Here is a 16,872-nt window from a genome sequence, read left to right on the forward strand (position 1 = left end):
AAGCCCAGGTCTTGTAACCAGCAGTAGCATACGTCCAATTTGAAACCCATCTGAACAAATTTAGACGCCCCAAACCAGCCCAAACCTGGCCCGTTATACCCAGATTTATCCACCAGTAAACACCTAGTCTCAAGATGGCTTCTAAGCGGCACAAGAGTGACTCAAATCATGCGGTATTAATACAAAAGAGTGACTCAAATCATGCGGTATTAATTTGTTAAACTAACATGCGTTATTAATTTTTTTAACCAGCGTCATTTTTCTAGATGTACATGCGTTATTTTTCTAACATCATAAACAAGTATTATACTGTATTACAAGGTTCTTAAAGCATGCGTTATTCATAATATCATAAACAAAAATCCAGTTTACCTTCTTATTTTTGTTTGAGGCTTCCCGCGCAGCGTGATCATAGATCACCCCGGTTAGTTGAAGCGGAGTGTTGCAGTAGTCAAGCTCTTTTTGTGTTTGTGTCCCTATGCCCATTTCTTCTAGGTTCAAATCTGAAATATGTTCACTAGGATTCCAGCCCTCAAACCAATCGGTACTTGATGGTATGTAACATTCGTCAATCGAATCTTCACCAGCCAGGTTTCTTCTTTTGTAGACATGTGTGGTATCCACTGGTGGTATTGTGAAGTCATCCGTATCTGTCCTAGGCTGATCTAAAGTATCGAAGGCGGTGAGGTTTTCTTGTACCGCAGCTGCCTCGTGTAATGGGATGTTGTCAGCGAACAATTTCGTGAATAACGTCGAAGTTTGTTGATTTACGATTTTGATTGGCGTTGTCGGAGGCTCTTCATTTTGATGATCATCGTCATTGATGTCCGAGGCAGTTACATGTTGTTGATCCTGGCGATTGTCATGCGTTTCTTCATCTTTGTCAACTTCATTACAATCTTCAACATTCAGCGGCCCATTGTTGTATAAATATTCTTCCACGTCATCTATCATACCCGATGTTATATACTTTATGATAGGCAGTTTGACAACTTCATCGAAAATTTTGTGCCTGGAGTTGAAATAATGGCTGTATAGAAGCTGCATATAGTTGTTTGAAAAAAAACCAAATTACTACTACCAATATTGTATTAGCATAAATTTTAAAGATGTCTACAAAACATACCGTTAGAAATGCAATTGGTCCATTGTATTGTGAGTCCAGTTGGTTTGAGCGATTCTAAAACAAAGGAGCACCAATCCAGCTTTGAAATGTCTTCCTCTTTGTCAATGGCAAGTAGAAAATTTTGTTTAACCGTTGTTGACTTTGTTATCTCTACAAACAAAGTGTTCCAGTAGGCTAGAAAATTTAACTTGAATAATCTGCCGCCATTTGTTTGTTTTTTCATTGCTTTTGCAACTAATGTATGAGTAATTTTGTTGGTGTCTGGCCACTGGTTTTTGAACTCATCAATAGTTGTTTCGGCCCCTTGAGTAGCAGTATTTTTTTCGACTATAGCTCCTTTCCGAGGCTTATTTTTTTCCCGTACTATAACATGCCCTTTTGGAATACCAAACACATCATGTACTGAATCTCGGGTGATTTCTATCTTATGATTTCATATGCTTAGTGTGCTGTATTGCTCGACATAGTTTCGTACGGGCCAATAACCTAGACGTGTGCTTATATGATTAAGCTTTATATCAAGCACATCACCAAATCCAATGCTTTTCACATCCGCTACCTGTGCTTCTGAAAATTGTTTTACTGTATCTACGAAACCTGAAGGACTACACCGTAGGCTTATTACATCATGATGATATTCATAGTACGGTCTTGGTTCCGTCCTAATTGGTTCCGCTTCGGTAGTCGTCTGTTTCCCCTTTCTAATATCCATCTGCTTGTCTTCTTTCGATGGTTTCTTTTTTACTGGCTCAAAGTCATCATCATCTTGGTCAGTTGAAGTCTTTGGCCTCTTTTTTGTGTTTTCGGCCCTTTTGCCTATCAAGTCTTTAATCGGTACTTCAAAATCATCATCATCATCTTGAAGATTTAATTTTATTTTTTTTTGCTTTTTCTTTACATTTAACTTGCGAGGTTGGTTTGTTATCATTGGCTGAATGGGGGGCTCAAAATCATCATCATCATCAGCAACCCCTACATTCATATTTCAAAACAAATTAAATCAAGCAATTTAGCTTTTTCATATAATAACAGGCGTTATTATTTTATTGGTTGTGCTTAACAAATCTTATACAACTTGCGTTATTATTTTCATTGGTTTTGCTCAACAAATATTATACAATAGGCGTTATTATTTTTGCCAACAATTTTTTTTCATAACAGAAGTTGTTTAGTGGACAAAAACAAGCCACATGATGTCCATCTTTGCATCAATTTCAATGATTTCCCCACCAAAACTAACTAATTCTAATCTTAAGACCCATTTTGACATGTTAGTACCTGTATTACAGAATGCATACTAACATATTTTCACTTGTTGGTGCTCAACTAATCTTATACACCAAGCGTAAATATGTTCTTTGGATGCGTTATTATTTTCATCCTGCTAAATCAAAAATTTTGCTTTAAAAACAGATGAAAACAAAGGGCAAGTTAGATCAGAAGCCCCAATATCAAAATTTAACCTAATAAAACATTCGATACTTTTTTTAAACAAAATGGAAAGTTAGCTCAAAATCCCCAATTTCACAATTTAACCTAATAATAAAGTGGCTGGGGATGAACAATCTAATACGTCTAGTTCATGTCAAACAATCGTCTAATATCAATCATGCTAATACCGCTAGTTCATATCAATGAATCAACATCAAATTACGCTAGTTCATATCAAATAACGCTAGTTAATCAAACCGGATTTTTTAGAAGATACATGGATTTATGCCGCTAGTGTGCACCGGATCGTTTCGTTTCTTGCTCCTTCTCTCTCGTTTAGCTTCAATTTTTGTTCACCATACAATGAAACCACCGATTAGTATGACAATTTCTTCAATTAAAACCTTGTGATTGAAGAAGAAAATAAACGGATGAGAAGATGATTTAATCGATACCTCTTAATGCCGTATTCGTCATCCTCACTTCAAATCGATGCTCGTTTGTTGTTCACCGTTGTTGTCGTCGTTCTCCTGGTCGTAATCGCCTTCAACCTCACCGTCAATTTTGGGGTTTAATTATGGTTTTGGATTTGAGAGAGAGATTTAGCCAGGTATATAGGTATAGTAAATTGATGATTTTAACCTTTAGTTACCGTAATTACGCTTTTGACCCCGCTTCTCATCATCTAATTAATCACGCTTTTAATCCCCTGATCTGACGGTCAGGATTGTCCCGTACATTAAGTACGATTAGTCATAATGTATGTTAACAACTCTCTCTCTCTCTCTCACTATATATATATATATATATATATATATATATATATATATATATATATATATATATATATATATATATATATAGGGTCGGGATTTAGAGAAAACGGTAGAAAGTGTGAGAATGGTGAGAACGCTTATGGATCGTCCGATCAAAACAATCTATGGACTAGATTGGCGCGGTGGCGTTTTCGTAAATAACATCAATTTTATTACGTGGACACGCTTCATTAAGGGTAAAAGGGTCTTTTGACTTCTCCACACAAAACGCCATCTCATGAAAATAAAACGGCAAAACAAAAATCACACACCATTCTAACTAAAAACACCATTAGATATAAAATGTCAAACTTAATTATAATAAAATCCCGCCTAAAAAAACCGCCAAAAAAATCCTATATATACAACATCTCAGACCTTCAGTTAAAAACACACACAAAACCCCAAACGCCATATTTAATATATACCATTCGTCTTAGAAACGCCAAAAAACCCAAACATCAAATATCTTCTAAACCAAAACGTTTTTTGAAATTCAGTTTGGTTGTCTGTAAGCTTTCGCTCAATGTAATGGACAAAATCATTAAGTGAGGATATTGTCCATCTCATTGAGTAAAATCTTATTGACTTATCCTCAACTTCCATCCAATTTATAACGCCAAAACATAAAAAAACATTATTGAGGTTAACAATGTGGTCCATCTCATACAACATTGTCAGTTATCTTTCTTAACCGAGGATTAACAATGTGGTCCATCTCATACAACAAAACATTATTTATTTTAGCATGATCAAATTTTGCAGTTTAAGGTGCTTTTATTTGGTGCCGTTCTTTTTATCGGTAAAACGCCAAAATTAAAAAAATCAAACATCGTTCATTGGAAAATTCAAGATTGTTGGCTGAAAGGGTCTAAACTCAATAACATTTTGCTGAATGAGATGGATAAACCTTCAAGAAAAAGATGCTGATGTCAGACTCTGTGGTTCCAAACAGCCACAAAAAAACTACTTGAAAAACAAAAAAACAAAATGAATTATACGAAAGTCGAACCAGCCAGTTAAGATGATTCAAAAAAGAAGAAAGAGACTGGTGACAGTGAAGATTTGGAAGATCAATTGTTTATATATTCTTTTTTTTTAATTTTTTTTTCAGTTGATTGTTATATAATAAAACGCCATATATAATGAAAACGCCAGACAACCAAAATGCTTGTTAAAACGATATCATGCCGTAAAACGCCCCCCAAAACTCCCAAACTATAATTAAATTACTTTGGAAAAGTATTATAAAAAACCCAAAAAATAAAAAAAATAAAAATCAAACTTGAAAATGTAACTAGAAACAGTAACTACAAAACAGTAAAAATGAAGAGACGGAAAATTTATTATATTAGAATCTAAAACACCAAATTTGAAAGACGGGACGTGTTATAGACTTCAGAGAAAAAAACTTATCAAAAACAATAATTACAAACAGTAACTGAAACGACGAATACTTTATTATAATAATGCACTGCCTAACCTACGCCGCCAAAAGAAATCCTATAAAATAATAACTCTCAGCACCTTCCATTTAATCAAACCAAAAAAAACAAACGCCAAATACTACTAAATACCACTCAATGTAAAACACCAAAAAATTAAAAAAAAAAAATCAAAGATGGCTAATTTGCTATCTTGGATATTCAGTATTGTTCTTCGTGAAGTTTCACTGAATGGATTGTTAGCTGAGAGGAGTAACTCAAAAAGATTTTGCTGCATGAGATGGAAAAATGTTTAAGAAAAAGATACTGGTGACAATCGAATGTCATTTTGTGTTCTTTGTTCTTGAATAAGGCTTGGATGAGGAAAAGAGATCAATGACACTGAAGAGTGGGATGATTATAAAGATGAAGATCAAGATGAAGAAAAAGCGAAAAACCCACCCACACGTCATAGATCTATGTCCCCAAACATCCAGAAAAAGCCACTTCAACAGACGAGCAGGAAAAATAATCAAACTGATGGGTTTGTTAAGTTTTACATAAAACGCTATATATTTGGTGATAGTTCTTGTACTATTAAAGAAGAGAGAGGCTGATGACAGTGAAAATTGTGAAGAGAGATCCGATTATGATTTTTAATTTACTTTTTTCGCTTCTATTTTTTCCCTGTGGTTGTAATACAATTTTACAATTGTAAAATGCCAATATACCACAAACGCCAAAATGTATATAAAAAATAATAGAACAATGGGCCATCTAGTTTAAAAAGTCTTGAAAAAACGCCGTTAAGAAGATTTCCTGATCCCCCTGGGGTTCCAATGGCATACGATTTGAAAACCGCCATAAACGCCAAAACGTTAATACGATGAAACCATTAAACGCCATTAATTATTGAATTTGGTTAACGCAAAAAATCTTAAACCCCAAAAATAAAACAATATTGGGAAAAGCAGAACTGTAACACCCCGAAAATACAAATTTTATATTACAAATATGTTGTAGATAAATAAGTAAAATAAACTAACTAGGAATGACACTAACCTAGTTAGATAGTGATTTATGACTGGGTTAAAAAGTTAAAATAAGATTAAAACGAAATTGGAGGGACTGAAGGTGTTAAAATTGAAACTTGATTCAATTTATTAAACAAAACACACCAAACACACACAAAAGTGTGTGTCTGGTCGACTGAAACACAGGGGCGACATAGAGCTCCCCTTCAAATCCTAAACTCTCATAAATCCCACAAATTGAAGGTCAAGATCAGTCCCAAAACGAAATTCCAGCCTGGATTAGTGATCCCCATTGTAAGGAGATCATAAGGTATATGAAATTTGATAAAAAATTCTCTACTTGAAATTCTCATGAACTTAGGGAATTCGAAATCTAATGATGCATGTGTGTTATATAGATGAAACAGGAACATTGTAGTGTCTAGGAGTAAACCCTAGACAAGTACGTGTTGAAATCATGCTCAATTTTAGTAAAATCCATGAACACCATTGTAGGTGATTAGTAGGTTATGTAGAACTTGTTAAACACTAGGAAATTGGGGGTTGCTCTAGTGTAATTTGACATTTGTGAAGTGATTTCAGAATTATAGAGGCTAACATTTATGTAAGATAGTTTGATTAATGTAAATTTGGGCTATATGACAAGTTATGAACTTGTTATTAAATCATGTAGAATTCTGCCCTTAAAGTGTTTGTAGAAATGCCTCAAAGAAGGCTTAAAACTGAAATTTAAAGTTAAAACGCATATTTGTCATGTTTCGGCAAACTATGCGATATATGACTTGAAAAGAGTTCTAAACATGCCATGATTGAACTCTATAGGAAAGGATACTGGAGCGTCAAGTGGACAAGCCGGTGGCGACTTGCGTTTGAAAGGCATGCTTTGAAGGTATGTAACTTGATTCGTTACATTGAGTAATTTGATAACTAGAATATGTATAGTTGTGTTGTAGAATAAAAGCTGAATTGATTGAAGCGACAATGTTCGTTACTTGAATTAATAGGTTAAGAATTGGCTAGAGGTCGTTTGGTAGTCATTATAATGGAGGATTCGATAGATGAGCCAAACGGGTCGAATAATGGTGTAATTAGTAGTGTTTGCGTTTTTAATAGTTAGCATTGGCGATACCAATCACAAGAGCATGAAGCCATAAGATTGGTAATGAAATGCCGGTGATAATAAGCCCCGGAAGTTGGGTAAAAAGGCGCCTTATGTTTACTATTAAAAAGGTAGCAAAATGAGTGTAAATAGAATGGGTCAAATAATTGTATAGTGATTTTTAGTTATTTGATCCGTAAACCAAATTTTCGGTATAATAATCATAATAGACGTGTCGGTAATTAAATTACAGTCGTGTAGGAAAAAGAATCACCTAAAACGGACCTACGGATCAAAAGTTATGACCTTTTAAAGTTTAAACTTGGAATTTTCGGAGCTGGCAGAAAATGCAGGTCAAAAACCTGCACCCGCTGGAAAATGGTATCCCCCGCGCCACGCGACAGGATCACCTTGATCCGGCGTGACACGCGAGAGATGACGCGACACGCGACAGAATAAGCGGTACCTGGCGCGACATGCGACAGGACAAGTTTTGAAATTTTATTTTATTTCTCATGATTCGATGCTAGAACTTGTTTATACGCACTATACTAACGTCAAAACTAATATTTTAAGTGGTTTTGACCATTAGGTGACAATGGGGACTTTCCGGATGGCGATCAAGTGTGTTGAAGAACCGAACACGAACTTTTGAAGCTTCCGCGTTAGTTTAACCTTGTTTAGACAATGTTTTTGTTGTAAACAATTTGTTAATCATGTGTGAATTTTAAAACTAGTTGATAGTTGACTAGTATGTAACGACTTAGAACCTTTGATTTTGTACTTAGTTTAAAAAGTAAGGTACTTTTATTATAAAATCCTACACTATTTCATTAAAACTAAATATTAATTAGACGGTTCTTACAAGTTGGTAATCAGAGCTCAAGGTTGTCAACAAAGTGTTCGGTTCAAGCTTGATCGATCGTCCGGTAAGAATTAATTAATTATTTTAGTAGATCTTATCTTATGTAAGAATGAGATGTGAATTAATGTGCATGGGAAGAGCGTGTTAACACACTCAAACCCGGAAAGTGCACCAAATGTGAACGGTTAAAGCAAGTTACGAACTTGGCTAAATCGAAGCAAACAAAGCCATGTTATAAATGAAATGTTTAATGATTGATGTAAACATTTCAGTTTCAAGATGACGGAAAGAAAGGATGATGATCCGGTGCCGACAAGCACCGAACAAATGAAAGAGTTAATTGCCAAAGAAGTGGGGAAGGCAATTGAGGGTAGTCTATCCGGTTTCATAGAAAAAATTCAAAACACGGTGTTATCATTAGTCGAAGAACGAGTTAAAAGGTTGGAAGATAATGTCAACCTTATGAGGGAAAAATCCAGAGAACGCAAAGGGTGTTCGTATAAGGAGTTTATGGCGTGTAAGCCGCCAATTTACAACGGGGAGGTCGACCCGATAATATGCCAAAGATGGCTAAGTGACGTAGAAGGGGTGTTTGAAAGGACCCACTGTGACGTGAGTCATTTTGTTGCTTACGGAACAGGTCAATTAAGGGGTCAAGCCAAGGATTGGTGGGACAATAAAAAGAAAGAGATGGGAGCCGAGGCGGCAAGGATCATGACATGGGACAAGTTTAAGGTGCCATTCCTTAAACACCATAGTCCCAAGGCGGTCATCAACAGGATCAAGGAAGAGTTCATCCAGTTAAGACAAAAGGGTGAAACAATTGGTAAAATCACGTGCATCTTTATGGATAAGCTGAGATTCTGTGATGAGTTAGTGACTACGAAGGAGCAGAAGATATATTATTATTATAATATGTTAAGTGCTGAATATCGGGAGTTCATGACTCCATCAAAGTATGAAACCCTCACGGAGATCATTAACACCGCCCGGGAGCGGGAGATCGAGTTGAAGAAGCAGATTGAGAGGGGCGAACGAAGGGCGCAGGATGTGAATCCAAGCCCTACAAAGAATGCGAAAACAGCAGAAACAACACGAAAGATGCATGTTAAAGGCGGGTAGCCAAGTTGTAAAGTGTGTGGGAAAGGTCACAAGGGTGAGTGCCGTTTCAAAGACAAACCGTGCCCCATATGCGGGAAAACGGGGCACACGACATCTCTATGTCCGGGTAAAGTCTCGGTTTGCTACAAATGTTATCAGCTCGGCCATAAAAAGTCTGAATGTCCAGACTTAGTTGGAAAGAGAGACACTAAAGAATATCCAACAGAAGCTCCAAAGGCGAACGCCAGGTCATTCCAACTTACAACGGCTGAAGCGAAAACAGAACCCGATGTGGTCTCAGGTATATTCGCAATAAACTCGATTCCTGCACGTGTATTATTTGATACGGGTGCGAATAAATCCTTTATTTCACATGGATTTATTCGACATCCTTCATTTGTATTAACAAAATTATCTGTGCCCTTAGAAGCTGAAATAGGGGACAACAAAAGTTTCATAGTTTGTGATGTTTGTCAAGGCTGTAAATTAAGTATCGATGACGAGGAGTACTTGATAGATCTAATCCCGATGTCAATGGGAGAGTTTCAAGTAGTTGTTGGGATGGTTTGGCTATCTCGACACCACGCAAAGGGCGTGTGTTTCCGTAAGGAGATAAAGCTAACATCTCCGAGCGGAAAACACGTCACCATCTTTGGCGAAAAAGGAGGCAATCCTAAAATATGCTCGATGTTGAAAGCTTACAAGCTTATGAAGCATGGATGTAAGGCGTTTATGATATACGCGAATGAGCCCGAGAAAGAATCACTGAAGATTGGAGACGTACCAGTGGTACGTGACTTCGAAGATGTGTTTCTGGAAGATCTACCGGGGATACCGCCCAAACGGGAGGTAGAGTTCGGAATCGAATTGGTTCCGGACGCGAAACCCTTAGCAAAAGCGCCGTACCGACTCGCGCCATCGAAGTTACAAGAATTAATGTTGCAAATTCAAGACTTGCTTAACAAGGGATTTATAAGGCCGAGCGTGTCTTCTTGGGGCGCACCGGTATTATTTGTGAAAAAGAAGGACGGAAGCATGCGAATGTGTATCGATTACCGGGAGTTGAACAAACTCATGGTAAAGAATCGATACCCGCTTCCGAGGAATGACGATCTATTCGACCAATTAAAAGGTGTGAATTGGTTTTCGAAAATCGACCTTAGAACGGGGTATCACCAATTAAAAGTCAAAGAAGAGGATGTACCGAATACGGCTTTCCGCACGTGATACGGACACTACGAGTTCCTCGTAATGTCATTCGGGCTGACAAATGCACCCGCGGCTTTCATGGACCTCATGAACCAAGTTTGTAAGCCGATGTTGGATAAGTCGGTAATTGTGTTTATCGATGACATTCTGGTGTACTAAAAAAGTGAAGCAGATCATGCGCATCTGTAACACCCCAAATTTCGTAAGACATATTATAATGTTTTAATCGCAAAATTTTGACGAAAAGAAATGGTAAACATAGAATTCTACCATTATTAAAGTTTTACAAATTTTAGTAAATCTAAAATTCTTATGTATACATGAAGGTTTACTAGGTTAGTATGTAGAAATGGGGGAAAGTGACATGTTATGAAAAGATGAGGGGGTTAAAAGGAAAAATATGTCATCAAAACACTTAACAAAAAATGGCCAGTGCTTCATATGTGTGTATGTGCGATCGTGAGATGAGGCCAGGGGAAACATTTCCCTTCAAAACCCTAACATCCCTAAATCCCTCAAATTGAAAGAGAAATCAAAGATTAATCGAATGCATGAGGCATGAACTTTGATTAGCTAAGTGTGCCCGACATCAAGTAAGTTTAATTTCTTGTTTTGGTGATTTTGATGAAGTGGGTTATGTGTAATCCGTGAATGTTCAATGAAATTGAGCATGAATACAACAACATGTAAAGTTGGATTGTGCTTAATTTTGATTGTATTGATGAGTTGGGATAAAACCCACTTAGAATTTGAAGGAAGATGAAGTCTAGTGAAGATTTATGATGAATTGTGTAACGTTGATGTTAGAGTAGCGTTATAGAAAGTAGTTAGATGGATAATTTGATATAAAAACATATGATGCTTGGTTATGATAAGGATTTGTGAAAGATTATGTTAATTCATGGATGAACTAGGAAGAATGTGCTTTAATTGGTTGTACAATGTGCACTAAATGGTGTACGCACACCAAGTGTATGATGAAATGTCTAAGTGAAGTTAAGATATGAGATTGTATGAAATGGCTTGATATATATATATGAATGAGATGAAGTAATGATGTAATTAGTAGTATACTAACTTGAAGAATGTGATTTAGATGGAACTTATACAAGAATTCGGGTTGAATGTATGTTTTGGTCAAGACTATGCATTAAGGACTTGTACATTGTGTTTAATATCACTAGGTGATCATGTGATTGTAAGCATATTTGCATGGTGAGTAAGAAATGTATATAGTGTCTTTGATATAGCATAAATGATGTTACGAATATAGGTGAATAAGTCGGAAGTACATATGATAAACCGTTGACTTCTGAAAGTCAACTACGCATAGGAAGCATAATTTGACTTGTTGTTATAAAGGTAGGATATTAGAAAGTCGTATGGTACATGTTACATCTATACGCGTTATATAAAATGACATGGTAAATTGTATGAGTTTGAAAGGATGTGAAATTGGGTATATGTCTTATGCTTGTTATAATTGACTAATGAAAGTCAAATGTGAATATGCAATTGATATGATCTTTAACATGTACAATTGTGTATGCTAACGAGAATGTGAATTGGTGGCATGAAAGTAGAGGAATCATATCAAGATGGACTCAAGCATGAAAGGCTAACGGGTCAAGAGGAGGCAAGGAAGTGGATACAGACACGGATGCACAAGGTAAGTGATTTCCGAATCACTTCTTAGTTTGTTAAGTAAGGTTATGTTCTAGTTAATTAGGCAAGATAATTGAAGTCAAATAAGAAGGGTTGTATGAAATTGATGATCTACGATAAATAGGCCGAATGGGTCAAAAATGTGGTTTTATTACTATATCGGAAGGGTTGTATAAGTAATTGATTACGGTACTATAACCGGGTATGGGTAGAATTGTACATAAGTACGCTAACCAAGAATCGGAGACGCGGATTAATAGTCTAAAGACTCGGTTGTGAGTCATGGTTAATAGACAAACAATTTCGCATTTGAAATTGTATTAACAAAGTTTGCTTTCGTATAAATGAATGACATGAATAGGTTTAACGTATACCGGGTATCGGGTGCATAAATCCCAAGTACGAACCCTGGATAATGTAAAAGTATTATAGTTATAACGTTTATGTAAGTTTTGGGTTAAAACAAATGAGTAGTTTGACGAAAACATGAACGGGTCGAATAAGTGAAGCGGGTATATAAAGCCGAGAGCTTTAAATGGATATTTTCCTTAAACCGGATATTGGATTTCAAGTTCATAGGATAGAATGTGAATTTACAAGCATGTAGGAAGAAACGGGAGGTTAAACGGGTAAACGGTTCAAAAGTTATGCGCGTTTTAGTGCGTACGGACGACGAAACGGAGCTGCAGAAAAATGCAATATCTAAAGGGCGTCGCCGACGGCCTTAAGGACGTCGCCGACGGGCTCTACAAACTCAGTTTTTGGCTGATGGGTTATTTGACTGTCTACGGAAGTTTTGGGCTACGGGCAATTGCAAGGGCCGTCACCGACGGCCTCCCCATGTTCAAAAACCTGAAATTTGTTATCTAAGTTGATTTGGGTATAGTAGGCTTCGGTTTGTTATCCGTGGACCACGACGGGCCTCCCAAACATGATTTTGATCGTTCCTTTGATGTTTATGGGCTATAAATCTAAGTCTAAGTACCATGTAATTAATGTATGGATATATAAGAGGTATATAAGATCTTGAACATGTACGTAAGGGTGTATGTACATATGTAGACGTGTATTTAAGTATATATGAAGGCACGTATGAGTGTATGCAAGTAAGTAGAGACGTAGTAATGTATGTAAGTATGTAGACGTGTAATTATGTATATGTGAAGATACGTATGTGTATATGTACGTATGTAGAGGCGTAGTGATGTATGTGCGTATGTAGATGTGTATATGGTATATATGAAGGTACGTGTGAGTGTATACATGTATGTAGAGATATAGGAAGGTATGTACGTATGTAGATGTGTATGTATGCATGTAAGAATGTATGTATGCATCATTTAGATACGTCGAGTAATACGTTATTAATAGTGTGCCTTGAGAATGAAAAGTAATGCAGGTACATTATTGAAGCCTCACCAGGATATGGATACACGGATGAAATGCTTAAAGTTAGAAAGATAATGAAATGGGAAGTGTACGAGATTGAATCTTGTTTATGTATTGTGTACTAATGTTATGAATGTATGTGGTGAGTGCAGGTTGTACGAATCACGGGCGGTTATCACGAAGAATAGAGATCGAAGACCGAGTCACAAGATAGATTGTACGGGAATAATTGAGTATGTACTTTAGTTAACAGGACTTATACTTTATTTTTGTAAAAGATACATATTAAAACGAACTTTCAAGTAAGTCAAGACGTTTGTAATGAAAGAATTTTATGGCACGAATTTCCGCTGTGACTTTTTGTTAAATACGTATTAGGGCCTTATGTCACACCCCGACCGCGTATAACATGCAACCGCGGCGGAAAACGTCGGGGAGTGTTGTGGACAGAATTAATTGTTATAAAACCATGGAAATTAAAGTTACATTTTATTTATTAAACAAGGGTTGTACATTGTCTTAGACAGGAAAATAAAGAGTTTATAACATAGTTAACTAAGTCTATCTTCAGTTTTAGTCTCTAAGGCACAGGTCCGCCCTAGTATCGTGATCAACATCCTATGGAACAGCTCCTGAAAACACATGTGAAAGTAGGTACGTCAGCATAAAAATGCCTGTGAGATACATAGGTTTTGTGAAAGTGGGATTCATGACTTGAGTTTTAAAGAATGTTTAATAACAGTCAGTCATGAACCTTGTAATTTGTCTTGCTTTGTAAACCATTTGAAAAACGATAATATCAGATGATATGTATGGATAAGTGCAAGGTTAAACGAGTAACCAAGTAAAATGAGTTGAATAAGATAAGTTGTTTTGTAAGACAATGTTTTATGAAAAGTATGTTATTTGTATAAAATGTTATATGTCTAAACTGAAATGATTTAGATAACGCTAAGATATGTAATATTATACAAACATTTATATATAGGAAGTACCAGCGGCGTATCCACCATGTTTGCATCATATTACATACTCCACGTTACTCAAACCATTTACCCGAACCAATCCACCATGTAAATTGTTCATGTATAAACCAAATGTCAAGTGTTATTGTGTAAACCATGTTAAATGTTTATGTGCAATGAAAACCACCAAATGTGTATGTCAATGTCAACGTGTTTATGTTTAATGTAAATCATGTAATGTGTATCCCAAAATGTATCATGTATGGTAAGCGAAATGTATCAACTTAAACCATATGTAAAATGCACAAAACAAGTCGTTGAAGTAAAACGTGGTTTAAATCAACGTTATGTTCTGTGGAAAAATGCATGCTCTATTGATATTAACATTTATGCGGTATTGTAAACTATGCATACATCCAAGCCTTGAGACTGCGGCGATAAACCCTTAAACAAATTAAAGGTTCATCTAAGTTATGTATATCGAATTCGGTCACTCCTTCCAGTCCTATCAAACCCAGGACTTCAGGAATGGGAGTTGTCAATTCCTATGGTACCACTACCTACTAACGAACGGCGTAGCTAATGTTAATGAATGTATTGTCCCATGTTAAACAAACCAAATGTCATAACAAAATGAAGGCATGTGATGTAAACAATTGTACTAAGTATGCTAAGTAAACATACGAAGCAGAAATGTTTATGTAAATCAATGTGTCCATATGCTGAGTAAACATATGCAACAGAAATGTTTATGTAAATCAATGTGTCCATATGCTGAGTAAACATATGCAACAGAAATATTCATGTAAATCAATGTGTCCATATGCTGAGTAAACATATGCAACAGAAATGTTCATGTAAATCAATGTGTCCATATGCTGAGTAAACATATGCAACAGAAATGTAATGTAAATCAATGTGTCCATATGCTGAGTAAACATATGCAACAGAAATGTTCATGTAAATCAATGTGTCCATATGCTGAGTAAACATATGCAACAGAAATGTTCATGTAAATCAATGTGTCCATATGCTGAGTAAACATATGCAACAGAAATGTAATGTAAATCAAATGCACTAAGTACACACACAATGGGCATACGTAGCATGAAATGTAATGAAATCGTGTACTATAATGTACTAACAACATAGCAGGCATATGATGTGAAAACATGGAAAGCATGAAAGTAACAGATAGGCATATGTGTTTCACCCCAAAACAGTTTGGAAAACAGTAAAAGACGGGGTTCTATGTACTCACCTGAGATTGCTTTGGAGTTCTTGTATAAAAACCAGATAACGCTAAAGATCACGGAATATCAAACGGCACCTAATAGGTAGCTATGTCAATATACCGGACCAAATCGGAAGGATCGGATAGTATGCGGGTTCGTAAACCAAACGAGCATAGAGACTCGTGTAACATGGTTTAACAAAGCCTACATACTAAAATGAAACCTAACCTAAGTGCTTGCGACCCATCACGACCCGTTTAGGTAGCTTATGCTACCTTACGCGTCGTTCGCGTAGAACGCGCCTGGAACGCCTAACATCGTGACCACAAGGTATAACCTCGGAAGGTTATAGCTATGGTCACCTAATGTGTTTGGTCGGATCCTAATGATCGACCAAATGGGTCGGGTTCGAAAGTATAAGCGATGGTTTAGATCGCTTACCTTACGACCCTATATACGCACTAAACTAAAAGTGACGAGCTAAGCATCTTAGAACATGCTTAACTAAGTTTAGAAAACAGGTTTGGCATCAAAGCAAACGGCTTTGATGCTCAAGAGTAGTTTGGTTACAAAATATGCAAGAATGCACATTTTGGCCGAAACTACGACTCGTCACTGAGCCTAGATAACGTGGTGATCAGTAGGTGTAGTTACTACGGACTATAACCATCGTGATCACGCTCACGTTATGAAGTTCTAATGAACTTCGCATCGACCATAAGCTGGTCAATGCAGAAGGTCAACAAAACGTCGACTTTCGGACTCGAAAAGCGAATAAAAGAACGAAAGAATACTTACGGAGGGTCCCCGAATGCTAATCTAGACCAAAATAGCTCAGGTATGAAACAATGGTTCCAACTTAGAGCCTTAAGATCAGATTGTGTGGGTTTTGAGCAAAATGGGGGGGGGTATTTATAGGAAAAGTGGAACTGTTAGGATCGTTTTATCGAATATCGTGCCACGATCTTGTGCGTACATGTGTTACATTACTAGATTCACTGAATATGGCCATTGGCCTTTGATTGGGTGAAAAGGCAATTGGACCTTTCGCCATTTGAAGAGCCAATCAGCATTAAATGTGGGTTCTGCTATACTGGGGACCCCTTACGGACCGTATGGGCTTTGGCTTACGGTCCGTAAGCCCCTAGTTTGGCAGATTTACAGTTTTGGTCCCTGCAGCACCAAAACTTGGTATTTGATGCGTTTTTGGCACGTTTAAGCCCCGTTAACCTTATTTCAAAGCTCTAAAATGATGTTAAAGTATAGGGAACTGAAAATGTGCTCAAAAATATGTCGGATGTCGGTTCGTTTGGCCGTACGGTCGCGATGTTCGGTTAATTACGACGGAATGCGCATAAGCGCGAAAGACGATCCAAATTGCGCGACGAATGGATTTTTCTCATGCAAACACTAAGGCATAATACTAGGATGCTTACATAAATGATTGGATGTCCGGATGTATTCAGAACGTAAGTTATGCGCGAAAGTGCAAACTTGTGCACTTGTTGACACTT

Source organism: Helianthus annuus, chromosome 1 (assembly GCF_002127325.2).
Source record: "Helianthus annuus cultivar XRQ/B chromosome 1, HanXRQr2.0-SUNRISE, whole genome shotgun sequence".
In the NCBI taxonomy this organism is placed as follows: Eukaryota; Viridiplantae; Streptophyta; class Magnoliopsida; order Asterales; family Asteraceae; genus Helianthus; species Helianthus annuus.